General features: G+C 40.8%; 1 protein-coding gene across 3 annotated transcripts in view; it reads right to left on the reverse strand.

Moving 5' to 3' along the window:
* Positions 1-24,522, reverse strand: part of CEP83 (centrosomal protein 83) — a 132,808-nt gene that overhangs the window by 101,211 nt on the left and 7,075 nt on the right. The gene's annotated exons all lie outside the window — the stretch shown is intronic.

Consider the following 24,522-nt stretch of genomic DNA (forward strand, 5'->3'; position numbering starts at 1 on the left):
TCGGCTCAGGTCATGATCTCAGGGTCCTGGGATCGAGTCCCGCATCGGGCTCTCTGTTCAGCAGGGAGCCTGCTTCCCTCTCTCTCTCTGCCTGCCTCTCTGCCTACTTGTGATCTCTCTCTGTCAAATAAATAAATAAAATCTTTAAAAAAAAAAAAAAAAGGATTACAGACGTTTTCTAAGTGTCTGTTAAATGCTAGACACTGTTAGGTATAGGGATGCGGTAGTAAATAAATGAAAATCCTTGCCCTCAATGAGTTCATGTTGGTCAGTGAAACATACATGTTAACCAATAATTGCTGACTGAACAAGGGTAAGAGAAAATTTTACTATTTATTAAATTTTTTTTGTACTTAAAATTTTTTTGCCATGTACATATATTACCAATTCTAAGTAATATATAAATTTGGAAAGTTTATAAAGTATAAAGCAATGTAATGTATTTATAGATGACAGGGAAGAGAGGCCTAATTCTGCTAGAGAAGTTGTCAAGAAGACGTCACAAAGAGGGTAATCCTGAGATAAAGAAAGAAGCAGAGAAGAAATATCCAGTAAGGAAGGCATGGAGATGGAAGACAACTGTGTGGGTAGGGAATAAAGGGGTGGGGAGCAGACAAGCCTGCAGAGGTAGGGCAGGGCCTTGAAGGCAATGCAATGTACACTGACTCGAGTTTATCCTCGGGTCTCAAACAGCCAATGAAAGGTTTTAAGCTTGTGGGTGGATGAGGGACAGTATAGGGTGATTTCAGATTTGTACTTAAGAAAAATAACTAGGTTATCCAAGGTTTGTAGAATAAACTGGGGTGGGGTAGAGGGGAGACCTTAAGAGAAAAGGAAAGGCTGGGAAAGTAATGATAAAGATCAGAACTGAAATACCGGCAGCAAGCAGTCAACAGGGAATGGTCCTGAAAATAAATTTAGAGGTAGCAGTAAAATAAATTAGTAGTTAGATATTGATACCCCCTCCCTCAAAAAAATAAAATAAAATAAAATAAAAACTATTTTAATATTAGTTAAAAGACCAATCAGAAAATCAGAAAAGCAAAAGCAAAAGCAAAATGGAATCCAGTTAAAGTGAAGAAAGGTTGTTTCAAAGATTACAAGCACTAATCCTCCATATGAAAAAAGAATCAAGCAAGGAACCTTTGCAAAAGCATCTTAGTAAACGCAAATACCATCATAGTACAACACTCAAAATATCTACCTTTCTTCCATAGGGATTTCACCAGCAGAGGGATAAACACTAAAGCTTGCTCTGTCAGGAACAAAGACATAAAATAAGTATTTTGTTCTTTAAATGTCCACCTCCTGTAACTCCTCCTCATTCTTTCCTTCAAACAATCATCTCTATAGCAACATACTCTTAAGAAATTCGTGGGTGGAAAGCATATGTTTTTGCAAAAATATGTGAACTCAAGAACACGACTACTCTATTTTTCCCTTTAATATAAGAGATTCACAATACACCCTAACTGCAAAATAAAGATAAATGCAAAATATGGAACAAAAAAATAGACTTAAAAATACAAGGAAATGTAAAAATTGGTATTGCACACACTTACATGGAAATTCTTTTTATAGGTTACAATGACACCTTGTGGTAAGGCTTTTTAAACAACAACTTACCTTGGAAAATATTTTTAAACCAGAAATAAAATAAAATTGGTTTGGAAAATAGCAGAGACCAAGATCATATGCTGAGGTGGAATTAACATGTAACATAATCCATTTGGAAAAATAAGGTAACGGAGACTCTTTAAAAATTAAAAATAGAACTACTATATTATCCAGCAATTCCATTCTTGCTATTTACTAGAAGGAAATGAAAATGCAAACCTGGAAAGATAAAAGCACTCTGACATGTGCTGTAGTATTATTTACAATGGCCAAGATACAGGAACAACCTAAGTATCCGTGAACAAATGAATGGAGAAGAATACTGATACAGACACACAAAAACACACAATGGAATATTATTCAGCCATTAAAACAGAATGAAATCTTGCCATTTGTGGTAACATGGAAGGACTGTGAGAGCATTATGTTAAGTGAAGTAAGTCAGAAGTAAGTAAGTGAATAAGTAAAATAAGTGCCACCCACCCCCGACACACAAGACACCCCAACCCCAAAGACTGGTGGTTACCAGAGGCAAGAGATGAAGGTTGGGGAAAAATGAATGACCTGTGTTTACTGTTTAAATAAACTGAATTTTTAAAAAAAGAAATGAAGGGGCGCCTGTTTGCTCAGTTGATGGAGCATGTGACTCCTGATCTCAGGGTTCTGAGTTCAAGCCCCATGTAGGGTACAGATACTACTTAACAAATCTAAAAAAAAAAAAAGAAAAGAAAATTAAGGACAAAAAAAAAAAACCAAAAACAAACTTTAAATAACATCATATTATGGGCACCTGGGTGGCTCACTGGGTTAAAGCCTCTGCCTTCGGCTCGGGTTATGATCCCAGGGTCCTAGGATCGAGCCCCACATCGGGCTCTCTGCTCAGCAGGGAGCCTGCTTCCCCCTCTCTCTCTCTCTCCCTCTCTCTCTCTGCCTGCCTCTCTTTCTACTTGTGATCTCTGTCAAATAAATAAATAAAATCATAAAAACATAACATCATATTATATAGGGTAAAGCACCTTACAAACTATAAAGTATTATACTATTCTTTTCAATTAAGCTAAAATTAGTTTTGAAATCTGGGGCAACCCTTTTACATGACAATACTGACTGACATACAGTTTATGAACTATGAAAACAATTTTGTCATTACTCCTTTCTTCTCAATTGATAATACATTAAAAATTTCAATCTTGATTAATCCAATTAACAGAACTTATAATCATCTTTCATCAAGACTTGGTTTACTAAACCATGCTGAACACTAGTAAACATAAAGAAAGGTTATTAATACACTTTGCACACAATCACCTTTATGAATCTCCAAAATATTCTTCTCCCTTAGCACCTACAGTACCATGATCACCTCTTATCTCTTTGACCTCTCTCCTTTATTTGTTCCCTTTCTCTCAGTCACCATGAGAATCTCTGATCCACTATGCATCTCTATAAGAAAAGTCAAGTTTTCTCTGACTACTTCATTTTTTACACCTATTTGAATGACACTCAAATTTACACCCACATTCCTAATGCAGCACATAACTCCCACTCTAATCACATGTCCCATCCACAACGGAAGCTCAACATAAGAATTACACTCATTAACTGCAAATTTCCATCTGCCTCCTTTAAAAAAAAATTACCACTATCCTCCCCTTATTTCTTAGTACACAACTCATTCCCCGACTCCTGTTAGTAATAAATTATTAATCTTGCTGATTCTTCTTCATTTGTCTCTTGATTTTAATCATTCTTCTTCATTTCTAGAGCCATCACCCTCTAGAGCAAAACCGCAAATATTTTACACTTGATTTAAGAGAAACCTCCTAAACATGTGCCAGATTTTGATCTTTCCTAATCCTTATATAACCTACAAATATCCAACACGACAATCCTTCTCCTACACTGTGTCCATTACTATAATTGCACTTTTATAATCCTCCTATTGTTTACTGGATCAAAGCTAAACTTCTCAAACTCAAAACCTTGGATTAGCCAACTCCCCCTACAAAAGCAAACATTTCATTTTGCTGCCTCCTAACACTCCTCTGCTAGAGTCTATTAAGTTAAGCATGCTTAACAGTCCCTCATACACGTCGCTTACTTTTACCTTGACAACTGTGTTCAAATAGTTATGCCAAATTAAAATACCTTCTTAAATCTCTTCCATTAATCCACAAAGCAAGATCAGACTAACGTGAAACCCTATGTCTAAACAATCAAGATACTACTTTCAGGGCTTATAGTTACTCTAAAAGTAAACATAAATAGGTTCTCCCTGTCTTTCTGCTCCACTGATTTCTGCCTTCCTTGTGCTTACTTCAGAATATTTATTCTGTATTCTATCACATCTGCACTTTTCTCCACTAGTGCTTTATAATTATGTAAACTATCTTTTTAAAGAAACTGTAAGTTTAAAGAAACTGTAAGTACCTCAAAGGAAAGAGGATAATCTACTTTTTGGGTCATCTTCCTAACTCTCAGTTCCAGTAAAATTAGTTAACAATGAGGCATCTGGACACTATATCATACTCAAAGGGTCTGTCCAACAAGAAGGTCTAACAATTTTAAATATCTATGCCCCCAACGTGGGAGAAGCCAACTATATAAACCAATTAGTAACAAAATCAAAGAAACACATCAACAATAATACAATAATAGTAGGGGACTTTAACACTCCCCTCACTGAAATGGACAGATCATCCAGGCAAAAGATCAACAAGGAAATAAAGGCCTTAAACAACTCACTGGACCAGATGGACATCACAGATACATTCAGAACATTTCATCCCAAAGCAACAGAATACACATTCTTCTCTAGTGTACATGGAACATTCTCCAGAATAGATCACATCCTTGGTCCTAAATCAGGACTCAACTGGTATCAAAAGATTGGGATCTTTCCCTGCATATTTTCAGACCACAATGCTCTGAAGCTAGAACTCAACCACAAGAGGAAGTTTGGAAAGAACCCAAATACATGGAGACTAAACAGCATCCTTCTAAAGAATGAATGGGGGCTCCTGGGTGGCTCAGTGGGTTAAGCCGCTGCCTTCGGCTCAGGTCATGATCTCAGGGTCCTGGGATCGAGTCCCGCATCGGGCTCTCTGCTCAGCAGGGAGCCTGCTTCCCTCTCTCTCTCTCTCTCTGCCTGTCTCTCCATCTACTTGTGATTTCTCTCTGTCAAATAAATAAATAAAATCTTTAAAAAAAAAATAAATAAAAAAATAAAGAATGAATGGGTGAACCGGGAAATTAAAGAAGAATTGAAAAAAATCATGGAAATAAATGATAATGAAAATACAACGGTTCAAAATCTGTGGGACACAACAAAACAGTCCTGAGAGGAAAAATATATAGCGGTACAACCCTTTCTCAAGAAACAAGAAAGGTCTCAGGTACACAACCTAACCCTACACCTAAAGGAGCTGGAGAAAGAACAAGAAAGAAACCCTAAGCCCAGCAGGAGAAGAGAAATCATAAAGATCAGAGCAGAAATCAATGAAATAGAAACCAAAAAAACAATAGAACAAATCAACGAAACTAGGAGCTGGTTCTTTGAAAGAATTAATAAAATTGATAAACCCCTGGCCCGACTTATCAAAAAGAAAAGAGAAAGGACCCAAATAAATAAAATCATGAATGAAAGAGGAGAGATCACAGCTAACACCAAAGAAATACAAATTATTATAAGAACATACTATGAGCAACTCTACGCCAACAAATTTGACAATCTGGAAGAAATTGATGCATTCCTAGAAACATATAAACTACCACAACTGAACCAGGAAGAAATAGAAAGCCTGAACAGACCCATAACCAGTAAGGAGATTGAAACAGTCATTAAAAATCTCCAAACAAACAAAAGCCCAGGGCCAGACGGCTTCCGGGGGGGGATTCTACCAAACATTTAAAGAAGAACTAATTCCTAGTCTCCTGAAACTGTTCCAAAAAATAGAAATGGAAGGAAAACTTCCAAACTCATTTTATGAGGCCAGCATCACTATGATCCCAAAACCAGACAAGGATCCCATCAAAAAAGAGAGGAATAGACCAATATCCTTGATGAACACAGATGCAAAAATTCTCACCAAAATACTAGCCAATAGGATTCAACAGTACATTAAAAGGATTATTCACCACGACCAAGTGGGATTTATTCCAGGGCTGCAAGGTTGGTTCAACATCTGCAAATCAGTCAATGTGATACAACACATCAATAAAAGAAAGAACAAGAACCATATGATACTCTCAATAGATGCTGAAAAAGCATTTGACAAAGTACAGCATCCCTTCCTGATCAAAACTCTTCAAAGTGTAGGGATAGAGGGCACATACCTCAATATCATCAAAGCTATCTATGAAAAACCCACCGCAAATATCATTCTCAATGGAGAAAAACTGAAAGCTTTTCCGCTAAGGTCAGGAACACGGCAGGGATGTCCATTATCACCACTGCTATTCAACATAGTACTAGAGGTCCTAGCCTCAGCAATCAGACAACAAAAGGAAATTAAAGGCATCCAATCGGCAAAGAAGAAGTCAAATTATCACTCTTCACAGATGATGTGATACTATATGTGGAAAACCCAAAAGACTCCACTCCAAAACTGCTAGAACTTGTACAGGAATTCAGTAAAGTGACAGGATATAAAATCAATGCACAGAAATCAGTTGCATTTCTTTACACCAACAACAAGACAGAAGAAAGAGAAATTAAGGAGTCAATCCCATTTACAATTGCACCCAAAACCATAAGATACCTAGGAATAAACCTAACCAAAGAGGCACAGAATCTATACTCAGAAAACTATAAAGTACTCATGAAAGAAATTGAAGAAGACACAAAGAAATGGAAAAATGTTCCATGCTCCTGGATTGGAAGAATAAATATTGTGAAAATGTCTATGCTACCTAAAGCAATCTACACATTTAATGCAATTCCTATCAAAGTACCATCCATCTTTTTCAAAGAAATGGAAAAAATAATTCTAAAATTTATATGGAACCAGAAAAGACCTCGAATGGCCAAAGGGATATTGAAAAAGAAAGCCAACGTTGGTGGCATCACAATTCCGGACTTCAAGCTCTATTACAAAGCTGTCATCATCAAGACAGCATGGTACTGGCACAAAAACAGACACATAGATCAATGGAACAGAATAGAGAGCCCAGAAATAGACCCTCAACTCTATGGTCAACTAATCTTCGACAAAGCAGGAAAGAATGTCCAATGGAAAAAAGTCAGCCCCTTCAATAAATGGTGTTGGGAAAATTGGACAGCCACATGCAGAAAAATGAAATTGGACCATTTCCTTACACCACGCACGAAAATAGACTCAAAATGGATGAAGGACCTCAATGTCAGAAAGGAATCCATCAAAATCCTTGAGGAGAACACAGGCAGCAACCTCTTCGACCTCAGCCGCAGCAATATCTTCCTAGGAACATCGCCAACGGCAAGGGAAGCAAGGGCAAAAATGAACTATTGGGATTTCATCAAGATCAAAAGCTTTTGCACAGCAAAGGAAACAGTTAACAAAATCAAAAGACAACTGACAGAATGGGAGAAGATATTTGCAAACGACATAGCAGATAAAGAACTAGTGTCCAAAATCTATAAAGAACTTAGCAAACTCAACACCCAAAGAACAAATAATCCAATCAAGAAATGGGCAGAGGACATGAACAGACATTTCTGCAAAGAAGACATCCAGATGGCCAACAGACACATGAAAAAGTGCTCTATATCACTCAGCATCAGGGAAATACAAATCAAAACCACAATGAGGTATCACCTCACACCAGTCAGAAATGGCTAAAATTAACAAGTCAGGAAATGACAGATGCTGGCGAGGATACGGAGAAAGGGGAACCCTTCTACACTGTTGGTGGGAATGCAAGCTGGCACAACCACTCTGGAAAACAGCATGGAGGTTCCTCAAAATGTTGAAAATAGAACTGCCCTATGACCCAGCAACTGTACTACTGGGTATTTACCCTAAAGATACAAACATAGTGATCCAAAAGAGCATGTGCACCCGAATGTTTATAGCAGCAATGTCCACAATAGCCAAACTATGGAAAGAACCTAGATGTCCATCAACAGATGAATGGATCAAGAAGATGTGGAATATATACACAATGGAATACTATGCAGCCATCAAAAGAAATGAAATCTTGCCATTTGCGACAATGTGGATGGAACTAGAGCGTATCATGCTTAGCGAAATAAGTCAAGCGGAGAAAGACAACTATCATATGATCTCCCTGATATGAGGAAGTGGTGATGCAACATGGGGGCTTCAGTGGGTAGGAGAAGAATAAATGAAACAAGATGGGATTGGGAGGGAGACAAACCATAAGTGGCTCTTAATCTCACAAAACAAACTGAGGGTTGCTGGGGGGAGGGGGGTTTGGAGAAGTGGGGTGGGGTTATAGACATTGGGGAGGGTATGTGCTTTGGTGAGTGCTGTGAAGTGTGTAAACCTGGCGATTCACAGACCTGTACCCCTGGGGATAAAATTATATGTTTATAAAAAATTAAAAATTAAAAGAAATTTTAAAAAAACAACAATAAACAGGAATGCCCTGAGTAGAATCAAACTTTTCATATCCTTCTCACCATCTCCAAAATGGAAAGTAAGTGTATTTCCACTGAAAAGTTTTAATTAAAAAGGCTTTTGGCAAAACAAAAAACAAACAAACAATGAGGCATCTAGGTGGCTCAGTCGGTTAAGTGTGTGCCTTCAGCTCAAGCCATGATCCCAGGGTCCTAGGAATGAGCCATGCAGTGGGTCCTTGCTCAAAAAGGGGCCTGCTTTACCTTTCCCTCTGCCTCCCCCTCCTTTTGTTTGTGCTCTGTCAAATAAATAAAATGTTCTTTTAAAAATTAGTAAGTGAGGGATGCCTGGGTGGCTCAGTGGGTCAAAGCCCCTGCCTTCCGCTCAGGTCATGATCTCTTGATCCTGAGATCAAGCCCTGCATCAGGCTCTTTGCTCAGCAAGGAGTCTTCTCCACCACTACACCCCCCACACACACCCCAGCCTGCCTCTCTGCCTACTACTGATATCTGTTCAAGTAAATAAATAAAATCTTTTTTAAAAAATTAGTTAATGACAAAAGCAAACCATAAAATTCCTTTGATGTGAATCCTACTTTCCGGCAGGCTTACAATGTCATTTCAGAGATGGGGAGGAATGTAACCAAGAACAATATTTGCAAATCAATTATGCATGCCTTATAACAATTATCCATCAACATATTGCAGCTGAAAAAAATTCTGGGTACAGTATGGTAGCCAAAAGCCTTAAAAATGAACAGATCTGGGGTGCCTGGGTGGCTCAGTGGGTTAAGCCGCTGCCTTCGGCTCAGGCCATGATCTCAGAGTCCTGGGATCGAGTAACGCATCGGGCTCTCTGCTCAGCAGAGAGCCTGCTTCCCTCTCTCTCTCTCTGCCTGCCTCTCCATCTACTTGTGATTTCTCTCTGTCAAATAAATAAATAAAATCTTAAAAAAAAAAAAAAATGAACAGAGCCTTTGACCTAGCACTTCCACATGTAGGAATTAATTTTAAGAAACTAATCAGGTATGCATACCAACATTTGTGTTGAGGGATCACCTTCATTTATCATTCTGTGAATATTTACTGAGTACATTCCAAGGGCCAGCTAGAAGTGGAAGACACCCTGCCTTCACGGTACTTACATCAGCATGCTATTTATTACAGGAAAATGGGATTTTTTTAAAAAGCATGTTTAATAGTAAATTATACCATATGCATGGATCAGATAGTAACCTGATTGTTAAGATACTGTTAAGATGTTCATTTCTCCCAAAATCAATGCAATGCCATTGAAAATCCCAGAAAGCATTACAGAACACACAGTACCTAGAGGAATGCGCACCAGTGGGAGTTATTGACTCTGCTGCCTGGGCTAGAACAGCAGCACCCAAGGAGCACCCCACATGGGGCTTGAACAAGGATGAAGGACAGGCCCACGTCCGCCGATACCAAGAAGCCCTCCTCCAGGGAACCCAAGCAGCAGCAAAGAAACCACGAACATGGCCAGGTATCCACAGTCACTCAACAACCAGGGGAGTCCCCCGGGGACTACTACGAAAGACTGTGTGAAGCCTATCAGGTATACACTCCGTTCAGCCCCGAGGCACGGTACAGCCAACAAACAGTAAACCCCTCCTCCATGGCTCAAGCCACCCCAGACATGAGGAAGAAACTCCAGAAACTGGAAGGATTTGCAGGGATGAACATCACCCAGCTAACAGAGGTTGCTGATAACTTCTTCATGAACAGAGAGGTCCCAGCCGAGAGGGAAGCAGAAAAGAAAATGAAGAAAAAAGTCAGCTTCCTCTCCTTGTCCCTGAGGGAAAAGGACAATGCAAAGACAGGAAGGCTCGCTCCCTCCACCAAAAGGGGGGAAGCCCAGAAGCCCCTTGGCAAAAGACCAGTGTGCCTGCTGTAAGGAAAAGGGACACTGGAAAAACGAATGTCCCGACAGAGGAAAGGCTCCAAAGCCCAGCCACTACAAGGAAGAACCCCAAGAAGAGGACCTCATAGGCCTGGCAGAAGTAGGGAACCGGGCTCATTCCTCTTTGGCCCTCATGAGCCCACAATCAGAATGAAAGTAGGGGGCCAATCAATGACTTTCATGGTTGACACTGGGACCAAACACTCTGTTGTCCCCTCCTTGGTGGCCCCCTTTGGCACAAGAACTGCGACTATCATTGCAGCCACTGGGATGAAAGCAATACAGCAACCCTTCTGCCAAGCACAACAATGTGAACTCAGGGGTCACAAGGTCCGACATGAGTTCCTTTATTTGCCTGATTGCCCTATCTCCCTCCTGGGCAGAGACATAACTCTCTAAGCTCGGGGCTCAAATAACTTTTGAACCCACCGGGCATACTAGCCTCTGATTAAACCCAAGACAAGAAGAGGCGGGTCTTTGGTACTAGCGACCACCATGCCAAGAGAAGAAGAATGAAAGTTGTTTTGTGCTCGGGCACAAGCGAACAGCCCGCCGGAATTCAGACTTCCCTTTCTTACAGTATGGGCTGAGGACAACCCACCTGGACTAGCCCAGAATTGGGCCCCTATCATTGTTGAACTGATCCTGGGAGCCCAACCCCAAAGACAAAGGCAATATCCCCTTCCGCAAGAAGCTGAGATCGGCATCCAAGAACACCCAACCAAACTCAAAGGAGGCAGGCATCCCGGTGAGTGTCAATCAGCCTGGAATACCCCCACTCTTGCCAGTCAAGAAACCAGGAATGGGATACCGACCAGTTCAGGACCTGCGGGCCATCAAGAAGGTGACCATCTCTCTGCAGCCTGTGGTCCCAAATCCATACACCCTCCTCAGCCAAATCCTGGGATCAGCCAGATGGTTCACTTGCCTGGACCTGAAGGATGCCTTCTGTCTCTGCTTAGCTCCCCAGAGCCAGCCACTAGTTGTCTTTGAATGGACTGAACCCTATATGGGCCATCATATGCAAATAACTTAGACACACCTCCCTAAGGGGCTCAAGAATTCACCAACCCCCTTTGGCGAAGTACTGATCACAGACTTCACCAGTTTCCCCAGAAAGGCCACACGGTACACCCTCCTCCAGTACATGGGTGACCTCCTTCTTGCCAGTGACACATAAGACTGTACTAAGAGCACCAAGGCCCTCCTACAGCTTCTGACAGACTGGGGATACAGGGTCTCAGGGAAGAAAGCAGAGAACTGCTAAAGACAGATCCAATACCTTGGTTTCCCCCTCACCCAAGGGGAGAGAGAATTAGGGCCAGAGAGAAAGAGAGTCATCATCTTTCTGCCTTGGCCTTGGACAAAAAAAGTTGTACTAGAATTCCTGAGGGCTGCAGGATTCTGCCGCTTCTGGATCCCTAGGTTCTCAGCAATAGCGAAACCTCTCTATGATCTTGTAGGAGGTCCAGATTGCAAACCCCCTGCCCAGAATGAGGAAGCAGAAGCTGCCTTCACTGAGATAAAGACTGCTCTGGGGCAGGCTCCAGCTCTGGCCCTACCAGATATAGAAAAACTCTTCAAATCCCTTGGTACTTGAGAAAGAAAAGATAGCGCTCGGGGTACTCACCTAGACTGTTGGGCCCTGGCAACGGCCAGTTGCATATTTGTCAAAGAAACTGGACCCCGTGGCAGCAGGATGGCCACTGTGGCGCTTGCAGCCACACTCCAACTCATCAAGGAGGCCAACAAGCTCACCCTGGGACAAGAATTTAACATCAAAGTCCTTCATGCGGTTGTGTCCCTCATGAACACACAGGGGCACTGCTTTCTTTCCAACTCTCGGCTAGCACAATACCAAGGGCGCCTCTGCCAAAACCCACAGGTCAGCCTTGAGACGGTAAGTACATTAAACCCAGCAACCTTTCTCCCCATGGAAGATGGGGAGCCAAACCGTGACTGATCTGAGGTAACTGATGAAGTCCATGCAAGCCATCCGGATCTATGGGATCCAGCCATAAAGAACCCAGAGCTCATGTTATGCAGGGATGGAGGCTGTTACCTAAAAGAGGGTACCCGGAAAGTGGGTTATGCAGTGACCACAACCACTGAAGTCCTAGAAGCCCAGGCATTAACTGCTGGATGGTCAGCACAATGGGCTGAGCTGTATGCCTGAGTCCGAGCCCTCACCCTCAGGGATGCAATCAAGTCAACATCTACACTGACTCCTCATCTGCCTTCACTACTGTGCACATGCATGGGGCCATATCCTTACTGCCTCAGGGAAAGCTATCAAAAACAAGGAGGAGATACTAAAATTCCTCGAAGATGTCTGGCTTCCAAAGGAAGCAGCAATCTTTCTGCCTTTCTGCAGGCACAGTAAGGGACACCAGAAAGGAGATGACCCCAGATGACCGCAGATGAAGCGGCCAAGACTGCAGCCAGGAGGGACAAAATCCCTTCCCTCACGATGGCCCTGACACCCCTGGAAGAAGCCCCTCTGCCCAGTCACACTGAAAAAGAAAGAAAATGGGCCATGGCTGAGGGGCCACCCTGACTAAAAAGGGATGGGAGGTGATGCCGGACGGGTGTGTCTTCGTTCCAACAGCAACAGGAGGGCATCTAGTGAAGGAGTACCACCAACTCACTCATCTAGGAAAAACTGCAGTAGAGGCCCTCCTCAAGAAGCACTCCTACATCAGCGAGCTGCCGTCACTATGCCGAGCAACGAGTGAACGGTGCATAACGTGTGCTAAGAATAATGCTCGATCTACACCACAGCCCCCTCTGGGGTCCAGAGAATAGGAGCAACCCCCTCTGAAGATCTAGAAATAGAATTCACAGACATACAGCCCAGCGAGGGGTACAAATATCTCCTAGTGACAGCGTGCACATACTCTGGTTGCACTGAGGCCTTCCCAACCGGGACGGAACAGAGCCGGGAAGTAACCAGAGTCCTCCTGCGAGAGATTGTGCCCAGGTTCGGTCTGCCATTAAATCCACAGTGACAAGGGACCCCTGTTTGCAGCAGATATTGTACAGACCTTAACCAAATCTCTCTACATTACCTGGAAGCTCCACATGGCCTACCGGCCTCAAAGCTCAGGGAAAGTAGAATGGATGAATCGCAGCCTCAAGGGAACCTTAGCAAAGTTCAGCCAGGTTACTAACTTTCCATGGCCAGATCTGCTACCCTAGCCCTCCCAGGCACTCGCTGCATGCCTGCAGCAATAGGCTTCTCCCCTTCCGAACTGGTGTATGGACAGCCTCCCCCGTGCCTAGAAGCCTCTCAGGGAACCTACATCAGATTGGAGATAAGGAAATAAGGGAAAAGCTTCAGGCACTGGGGCCCATCCTAAATAAGCTACAGAAATATGCCACCGGAAGGGCTCCAATTTCCTAAGGGTCATAGGTATACTCACTCCAAACAGGAGACTCAGGTTGAGTCAAAGATTGGACAAACCACAGTGGACAAGGCCCCACACTGTTGTTCTAATCACCCCTACTGTCCTCAAGGTCTCAGATGTCACCCCGTTGGTCCACCAATCCAGAGTAAAGAAGTCTCCCCAGTCAGAAGAGGAATCACATCAGCAGAAAACTCAACCAGACCCTATGGACCCGCTCCAGCTCCACCTTCAGCAAGACCTCACTGACTGATGGACATCTGTTCACCATGGTCCCTGCCTAACATCGGCACAATATCTCTCAGGAGTCAGGACTTTAAGTCCATAGAAAACACTTACCAGGCAAGCCACTGCCCAGATATTAACCTCACAGGGCTATCAGTCCATAGTAGATGATAATGATAACCTGTAAACTAGGTGTTTAAAGAATCATCAAAGGGGGGGAATGATAAGGGAAAATGTGTGTTCTAAAATGGCCGACTGAGTCAGCAAAGGAGTCCTAGCCCCTGCTGCAGGGTTCTTCTGGGTTCTTCTCCCTAACCTAGTCCCACACATGCCAAAAGTACCAAGTATGCGGAAATGGAAGGGCATAAATTACCCCTTTGTCTGTGCTCAGGGCTCAATCCTTTGGAGATCATTCTCCCCTGAGACCGCCGGTGTTAAACAAACCTCCAATCCTCCAAGGTCTCCGAGTGCTATTTGGTTCTGCTGCGAGGATCCAGTCCAGGTTCCGCAACAAAATACAACCAAAATCTAGTGTATGACTCCTGTATGATCATATTCACTTTTTTGTTGTTACTGTTTTTCTTCTTTTTTCTTACCCCTTCTCTTCTCCCTTTTTTCTTTTTGTTTTGTTTTGTTAAAGTCTTTTTAAATTTTTCATCTTAACATTCTATCATTCCAATGTATTTAATTTTTGTATATATATGTTTTTCTTTCCTTACTGTTTTGAGATATAGTTTCTTCTAGCAAACTGACCATATAATACTCACAAGATAGTGTATTGTTCCGTTCTGTTCACCTGTTTATATCTCTTCCTTTGCTTTTGTTGATTTTTTTTTCTTTATTGCTCTTTCTTGTCTTTTAATTTCCATTTTCACAGTTACAGTTTATCCTTCATTATATTTAATTTTATTTTTGTACATATTTAAGTTTTTCTTTAAAAATTATGAGATCTAGTTTCAAAAAAAAGAGACCAAAATACACACAGAATCCAGTGTACTTCTCTATTATGCTCATATTTCTGATTATAATCTCTTCCCCAGCCCCCTCACCCCCTTGTTTTGGGTCTCATCTTATTTGTTGAGAACATATTTCTCTGGGTTAGTTGTTGCCATTTTAGTATTTTGTCCTCTCGTTCATCTATTTTTCTCTGGACAGAATAACAAGAGAGAAAAACTCACCTCAAAAAAGGGAACAAAAGGGACGCCTGGGTGGCTCAGTTGGTTAAGCAGCTGCCTTCGGCTCAGGTCATGATCCCAGCGTCCTGGGATCGAGTCCCACATCGGGCTCCTTGCTCGGCCGGGAGCCTGCTTCTCCCTCTGCCTCTGCTGCCACTCTGTCTGCCTGTGCTTGCTTGTGCGTGCTCGCGCTCGCTCTCTCTCTCTCTCTGGCAAATAAATAGGTGAAATCTTTAAAAAAAAAAAAAAAAAAAAGGAACAAAAGGGTGCCTGGGTAGCTCATTAAGTTAAGTATCTGCCTTTGGCTCAGGTCATGATCCCAGGATCCTGGGATCAAGCCCCATGTCAGGCTCCTTGCCTGACGGGGAGCCTGCTTCTTCCTCACCCTCTCCCTCTGCCTGCAGCTCCCCCTGCTTGTGCTCTCTCTGTCAAGTAAATAAATTAAAAAATAAAAAATAAAGAGAACAAGAGGTAATACTGACTATCAGAGATCTACTCAGTATGCACGTTATATAAAATGTCGGAACTAGAGTTCAGAATAATGATTATATGGGCATGTGGATGGCTCAGTCTTGGGCATCTGCCCTCAGCTCAGGTCATGATCCCAGGGTCCTGGGATTGAGCCCCACATTGGGCTCTCTGCTCAGGGGGGATCCTGCTTCTCCTTCTGCCTGCTGCTCTGTCTACTTGTGCTCCCTCCCTCTCTATCAAATAAATAAATAAAATCTTAAAAAAAGAATAATGATTATAAAGAAACTAACTGGGCTTAAAAAGAGCCTATAAGACACTAGAGAAGCCCTTTCTGGAGAAATAAAAGAACTAAAATCTAACAAAATCGAAATTTTAAAAAGGGTACTATGAGCTGCAATAAAAAATGGAGGCTCTAACTGTTAGAATAAATGAGGCAGAAGAGATAATTAGTGATACAGAAGACCAAACTATAGAGAATAAAGAAGCAGAGAAAAAGAGAGATAAACAACTACTGGATCATGAGGGAAGAACTCGAGAGATAAGTAATACCATAAAATTAAACAATGTTAGAATAATTGGGATCACAGAAGAAAAGGAAGGGGGGGGAGCAGAAAGTATACTGGAGCAAATTAGTGGGGGAGAACTTCCCTAATCTGGGGAAGGGAACAGGCATCAAAGTCCAGGAGGCACACAGAATCCTCCTCAAAAATCAATAAAAACAGGTCAACACCCCAATATATAATAGTGAAACTTATAAATCTAAGAGACAAAGAGAAAATCCTGAAAGCAGCTAGGGACAAGAGGTCAGTAACCTACAAGGAGAGAAACATTAGACTGGCAGAAGACCAATCCACAGAGACCTGGCAGGCCAAAGAGGAATGGTATAATATATTCAGTGTGCTAAATGGGAAAAATATGCAGTTAAGAATACTATATACAGCTAGGATGTCATTCAACATAGGACTGATAAAAAGCTTGCAGGACAAACACAAACTTAAAGAATTTGTGATCACCAAAATAGCCCTACAAGAAATATTAAAAGGGATCTTCTATGCAAAGAGAGAGCCCATAAGTAACATAGACCAGAAAGGAACATATAACAGATCAATGAAACTAGGAGCTTGTTCTTTGAAAGAGTTAATAAGACCAATAAAACCCTGGCCAGACTTACCAAAAAGAAAAGAGAAAGGACCCAAACAAATAAAATCATGAATGCAAGAGAAGAGATCCCAACTAATGCTGAAAAAATCCAAACAATTATAAGAATATATTATAAGCAACTATATGCCAACAAATTAAGCAATCTGGGAGAAATGGATACATTCCTAGAAACATAAAAAATACCAAAACTGAACCAGGAACAAACAGAAAACTGCAGAGACCCAAAACCAGCAATGAAATTGAAGCAGAAACCAAAAATCTCCCAACAAGAGCCCAGGCCCAGATGGCTTCCCAGAGGAATTCTACCAAACTATTTTTTTAATTAATTTATCTTTTTTTTTTACGATTTTATTGTTTATTTATTTGACAGACACAAGGTCACAAGTAGGCAGAGAGACAGGCAGAGAGAGAGGGAGAAGCCGGCTCTCCACCAAGCAGAGAACCCAATGTGGGGCTCGATCCCAGGACCCTGAGATCATGACCTGAGCCGAAGGCAGAGGCTTTAACCCACTGAGCCACCCAGGCGCCCCTCTATCAAACTTTTAAAGAAGAATACCTAGTCTTCTGAAGCTGTTTCAAAAAACAGAAATGGAAGGAAAACTTTCAAACTCTTTATATGAAGCCAGCATTACCTTGATCCCAAAACCAGACAAAGATCCCACCAAAAAGGAGAATTACAAACCAATATCCCTGATGAACATGGATGCAAAAATTCTCATCAAAATAGCAGCCAATAGGATCCAAGAGTACATTAAAAGGATCATTCACTAAAACCAAGTGGAATTTATTTCTGGGCCACAAGGGTTGGCTCAATATCTGTAAATCAATCAATGTGATACACTGCATAAATCAAAGGACAAGAACTATATGATCCCCTCAACAGATGCAGAAAAAACATTTGACAAAGTACAGCATCCTTTATTGATTAAAATAGGAAACATACCTCAGTATCATAAAACCATATATGAAAAACCCACAGTGAATATCATTCTCAATGGGGAAAAACTGAGAGCTTTTCCCCTACAGTCAGGAACACAGCAGGGATGTCCACTCTCACCACTGCTGTTCAAGAGAGTACTAGAAGCCATAGCCTCAGCAATCAGACAACAAAAAGAGATAAAAGGCATCTAAATTGGCAAAGAAGAAGTCAAACTCTCACTCTTTGCAGATAACATGATACTCTATGTGAAAACCCACAAGACTCCACCCCAAAATTGCAAGAACTCATACAGTAATTCAGCAAAGTGGCAGAATATAAAACCAATGCACAGAAATCAGTAGCTGTTACTAACAATGAGACAGAAGAGAGAAAAATTAAAGAGTCTATCCCATTTACAACTGCACCAAAACCCGTAAGATACCTAAGAATCAACTTAACCAAAGAGGCAAAGGATCTGTACTCCGAAAACTACAGAACACTCATGAAAGAAACTGAGGAAAATACAAAGAAATGGAAAAACCTCATATAACTCCTGGAACATATACTGTTAAATGAACAGAACAAATTCTGCTAAAATGTCTATGCTATCTAGAGCAATCTTACATTCAATGCAACCCCTATCAAAATACCATCAACTTTTTTCACAGAGTTGGAACAAATAATCCTAAAATTTGTATGGAAACAGAGAAGATCCCAAATAGCCAGAGGGATGCTGAAAAAGAAAACCAAAACTGGTGGCATCACAATGCCAGACTTCAAGCTCTACTACAAAGCTGTCATCATCAAGATCAAGACAGTATGGTACTGACCCAAAAACAGACACACAGATCAATGGAACAGAATAGAGAACCCAGAAATGGACCCTTCACTCCATGGGCAACTAATCTTCGACAAAATAGGAAAGAATGTCCAATGGAAAAAAGATAGTCTCTTCAACAAATGGTGTTGGGAAAATGGGACAACCACATGCAGAATAATGAAACTGGACATGTTCCTTTCACCATACACAAAAATAGATTCAAAATGGATGAAAGACCTAAACGTGAGACAGAAATCCATCAAAATCCTAGAGAACATTGGGCGCCTGGGTGGCTCAGTGGGTTAAGCTGCTGCCTTCGGCTCAGGTCATGATCTCAGGGTCCTGGGATCGAGTCCCGCATCGGGCTCTCTGCTCAGCAGGGAGCCTGCTTCTCTCTCTCTCTCTCTCTCTCTCTCTCACTGCCTCTCTGCCTGCCTCTCTGTATACTTGTAATCTCTCTCTGTCAAATAAATAAATTAAATTAAAAAAAAAAAAAATCCTTGAGAACATAGGCAGCAAACTCTTCCACCTTGGCTGCAGCAACTTCTTGCTGGACATGTCTCCAAGGCAAGGGAAACAAAGGCAAATATGAACTATTGGGACTTTATCAAGATAAAAAGCTTTTGCATAGCAAAGGAAACAGACAACAAAAAACTGACAGAATGGGAGAATATATTTGCAAATGACAGATCAGATAAAGGGCTAGTATTCAAAATCATTAAAGAACTTATCAAACTCAACACCCAACGTACAAATAATCCAGTCAAGAAATGCGCAGCAGACATGAACAGACATTTCTCCATAGAAGACATAAACAGCCAAGACACACGGAAAAATCCTCCACATCACTCGGCAGCAGGGAAATACAAATCAAAACCCCAATGAGAAACCACCTCACACCAGTCAGAATGGCAAAAATTAACAAGTGAAAAAACGACAGTTGCTGGTAAGACTGCAGAGAAAGGGGAACCCTCCTACACTGCTGGGGAGAATGCAAACTGGTATAGCCACTCTGGAAAACAGTATGGAGTTTCCTCAAAAAGTTGGAAATAGAGCTTTCCTATGACCCAGCAACTGTCCTACTGGGTATTTACCCAAAAGATACAAATGTAGTGATCTGAAGGGGCACGTGTACCCAATGTTTATAGCAGCAATGTCCACAATAGCTAAACTATGGAAAGAGCCAAAATGCTCATCAACAGATGAATGGATAAAGAAGATGTGGTACACACACACACACACACACAAACAATGGGATATTAGTCAGCCATCAAAAAATGAAAACTTGCCATTTGCAATGCAGTGGACGAAACTAAAGAGTATTATGCTAAGTGAAGTAAGTCAACCAGAGAAAGACAATTATACTACAATCTCACTCATATGTGGAATTTAAAAAACAAAACAGAGGAGCATAGAAGAGAAGAAAAAATAAAACAACATGAAACCGGAGAGGGAGACAAACCATATGAGACTCTTGATCTTAGGAAACAAACTGAGGGTTGCTAGAGGGGAGGGTGGGTGGAGGGATGGGGGAACTGGGTGATGAACATTAGGAGGGCATGGATATAATGAGCACTGTTTATTATATAAAACTGATGAATCACAGAACTGTACCTCTGAAACCAATTAATACATTAAATGTTAATTAATTGAATTTTAATTAAAAATGTTTAAACACTGAAAAAAGAAAAAAGTGAATATATAAACAAATTGAGGTATATCCATAAAATGGAACACTATTCAATAAACGTGAATTTCTCACCATAAGTGAATCTCAAAATAATTATGTCAAGTGAAGAAAATCTAAACAAAAGGAGTACCTGTTACATGATTTTACCTATACAAAATGCAAACCAGTCAAAATGCCAGAAATGAGATGAATGGTTGCCTGGAAATGGAAGACAGTAAGCAGCTGGAGAGGGTAGGAGCAAAAGGGAATGATCACAAAGGGGCATAAGAAAACTTTTGCGGGTGATGGATATATTCAATATCTTGACTATGGTGATAGTCTCACAGTATATACATATATCAAAACTTAATTTTAAAAATGTACGATTTCTTATTTATTATATTTATATTCAATAAAGTTGTTTTTAAAAATAAACATTGTAAATTACAGGAAAAAAATTTTCCTAAAAGTGAATTTTAGGTCCAAATGTCACAGTAAAGTTTTTCTTTAAAAAAAAAAAAAAAGTTATGGAAGGGTACTTAATAACATCCGGAAATGTTTGTTACAGAAGTAGAAAATGCAGGGGTGCCTAAGTGGTTCAGTCAGTTAAGTGTCTGACTCTTGACTTCAGCTTACATCTTGGATCTCAGGGTCATGAGTTCAGGCGCCATGCTGGATTCTATGCTGGGCATGAAGCCTACTAACACAAACACAGACTACAAAATACAGCATTATATAATCCTTATTTTGTAAAAAGCCTATTTATATGCCTATATATGCATAGGAAAAAAAAAACAAAAGATAAGCACTAAAATATTATATATGGAAGACAGGTGTGATTTTATCATTTGCTTGTACATTTCCTGTACCTTTCTTATTTTACAACAAACATAAATTATATTTAAAACCACGGGAAAAATGTCAAGCCCACCTGAAGACCAATGGAGGAGGTAAAAGGGTTCCTTCTGTCCTTTGCACATCAGAAAACAGTGACCAAATACAAAAGAAAATGAGACTTAAGTTAAGACTGGGGGCACCTGGGTGGCTCAGTGGGTTAAGCCTCTGCTTTCAGCTCAGTTCATGATCTCAGGGTTCTGGGATCGAGTCCCACATCGGGCTCTCTGCTCAGCAGGGAGCCTGCTTCCTCCTCTCTCTCTGCTTGCCTCTCTGCCTACTTGTGATCTCTCTCTGTCAAATAAATAAAATCTTTAAAAAAAAAAAAAAAAAAAAAGACTGAAGTTAAAGCCTCCACTTCAAGAAATAACCCAGAAGTCCTCAAATTCCATTCCTTTTCACACAAGTTTATGCAATACTCAAAAACATATTCAACAAAAACAACTGGTTGTTGTTGGCCCCAAATCCACTCTACAAAATCACCATCTACGACATCACTTAAAGGCCTTATCAGTGTAATCCGGTTTTATCGAAAACAGCACTATTCAGTTATTTAAGCATCTGCCTTCTGCTCAGGTCATAATCCCAGGCTCCTGGGATAGAGTGCAGCATTGGGCTCCTTGCTCAGCAGGGAGCCTGCCTCTCCCTCTGCTCTGTGCGTGTGTATGTGTGTGCCTGACAAATAAATAAAAGAAAAAAATCTTGAAAAAATAAAATAAATAAAACAGCAGTATTCAAACAATTTTAGCAAATGATCTTTTTCAAAATTAAATCTTATAGAACTCTGATATTTAAAAGACTGTCATTTTATTCATGCATATTAAAAATAAAAATATTAATTCAGAGTATTTTATATCAAAGATATATGTCAATCTTTATTTCTGTTTTAGCTAATATGCTGGAGGTCTCTAATGTTTTAAAATACAGTTTACAGCCCATTTGGATATATTTATCTTTTATTGTGACTTAAAATGGTTGAAGATATAGGTAAACAACATTCAAAACAAAATTCGGCAGAATCTTAAAGTATATCCCACTCAACAGTTTTACAAAACTCATCAATAATGATTATTTCAAGCTTATTAACATAGTATACAAAAGCTTTCACAATCTAAGCCCTCTTTACCCTTCCATTCTCATCTCTCACAACTCTATGATATATACTTACACCCTAATAAAACTAAACTGCTTGTAGGTCACTGAACTCACATTTGCTCACCTCATATTGATCCCTCTGCCTAGAATGCAATCTCCTAATCTCACCTTTCAGTCATTTTTAATATTCAACTCAGTCACTACTTCCTTCTGAAAGTCTTTTCTAGATGTTTCCCTTATTTTCTTCTAATCCATTCTGAGTTAAGAGTCATTGTGAGCTCTTCCATAATGCCATGTATTTATCCATATCAATTTATTTACTTCACTATATTCTAATCAGCCATTTGTATTCCGATCTTCTACACTAGGCTAAATCATCCTTAAGAGCAAAGATTACATCTTAGTCATCTTAATACCCCCAAACCTTACATAATAGCTGGTACATGTCAGGTAGTCAATAAACACATGTTGAATGAATATTAAGCATTCTTCCATTTAAGAAAAGGACAGTAAAAGCAAGAAATTGCACAAGTCTTGGGATTCCACAACCCCAAAAGCTTTATAATTTGATGCCTAAGGAAAATCATGGAATTTAACTCAACAAGTACATTTGGAGTAACTAATAAATGCCTAATATTGTGCAAAGGATTAATGAGTGATATAAAGGAAGTATGGGTCAGGGTGCCAGGATGGCTCAGTCAGTTGAGTATCTGCCTTTTGCTTGGGTCATGACCTCCAGGTCCTAGGATTAAGTCCCACAAGCAGGCTTCCTGCTCAGCAGGGAGTCTGTTTCTCCTCTTCCGTTGCCACTCCCCACAACTCATGCTCCTTCTCTCTCCAAAAAAAAAAAAAAAAAGAGGCAATATAGGTCAAGTTTCATCCTCCAGAGAGAAAAGTTCCATACAGAATCATGAAAACTGACTTCCTGGGGCACCTGGATGGCTCAGTCAGTTAAGTGTCCCACCTGTGGTTTTGGCTCAGGTTATGATCTCAGGGTCATAAGCTCACCTGGAGTTGGGCTCTGTGCTCAGCAGGCAGTCAGCTTGAGATTCTCTCTCTCCGTTCCCTCTGCCCTTCCCCCACTCATATTTGCTCACACTCTCCCTCCTTCTCCTCTTTCTCTAGAATAAATAAATCTTAAAAAAAAAAAAAAAAGACCTCCTGCTTCCAGCATGAGAGAATGAGCAGGTTGATAAATACTCTTCACAAGAGTCAAACAACAACCATTTCAGTGATGTGAAATTCAATCAAAGGCATTCAACAAACTGAAAAGCGTTTACTCATGAAACAACTGGGTAGGACATGAGTCTACAGCAATCTTACCCTTGGCTACTCCCATCTCCTCCCACCTCTGTCAGTGTAGGAGTTTTAACAAGGGTAAGGCAAACTGGGAAGAGCAGGATCACCACTGCTGGAGGGTAATCTGTTGATCTGATGCACCATGAGTTAAAGTGGATATTTCTGTGGTCACCTAACTGTGAGAGCCAGTGGCACCTTTAGCCTGAGTCTGTAGGACTCTATGTGGCAAGCAACAAACTAGCAGGCTAGCTGGGGATTTTACAGGAATTCTGGAGGTTGAGACAGCTGGGGGGTGGGGGGGGGGGGCAAGGGAGACTCAATAAAATATTAACTACTACAGGTTACACTAAGACTGTGTACTGGAGACTGAAGCAGGTCCATGGCACTCACACATCCTTGGCCAACAAAGCTATACATATGGCAAGAGAGGCTGGTGCAAAGTAAAAGCCAGGGCAAGCCTGAAAATGACTGGTGTCTGAACGCACTCTGTTACCCTCATTTAGATCCATCAGCAGTACTAGCCATATTAGTATTAAGCATTCCCTGTAATAGTCAAATTGTCTGAACACAACTTCTGACCAATCCTTGAACACTAAGGTATGCAGACACAGGAAGCCAGGTTTAAAAAAATAAATAAAACCAGCAGACATCAAGAATGACATAAAGTAGGGGCACCTGGGTGGCTCAGTCAGTTAAGCGTCTGCCTTCAGCTCACTTCATGATCCCAGGGTCCTGGATCAAGCCCTGCACCGGGCTCCCTGCTCAGTGGGGAAACTGCTTCTCCCTCTCCCTCTGTGTCCAAATTCTTCAGAATAAATTCAGTGAAATTCAATGAAAGTGCAAGAATTATATATTGCAAACTAAAAAAAATTGAGAGAAATTAAAAACCTAAATAGAGAGACATAACATATTCATGAATTGGAAGACTCTTGAGTTAGCTATTTTTCCCACACTGATCTATGGATTCAATGCAAATCTTATCAAATCACAACAGATGTTTTTTGTAGAAACTGACAAGTGGGTCCTAAATTTTGTATGTAAATGGAAAGAATCTGGAATCACTTTTGAAAAAGTTGGAAAGATTTACACTACCTATTTTGAGTTTTTTTCTTTGAATTTTTATTTGTATTTCTTTTTCTTAAGTAAATGTGGGGCTCGAACTCACAACCCCAAGATCAAGAGTCGCATGTTCCACTGAGCCAGCCAGACACCCTGAACTACCCACTTTGAAACTTACTATAACACTACAGTTACCAAGGCAGTGTGGTACTGGAGTAAAGATAGGAA

The sequence above is a fragment of the Mustela lutreola genome, chromosome 8, assembly GCF_030435805.1.
Source record: "Mustela lutreola isolate mMusLut2 chromosome 8, mMusLut2.pri, whole genome shotgun sequence".
Classification (NCBI taxonomy): Eukaryota; Metazoa; Chordata; class Mammalia; order Carnivora; family Mustelidae; genus Mustela; species Mustela lutreola.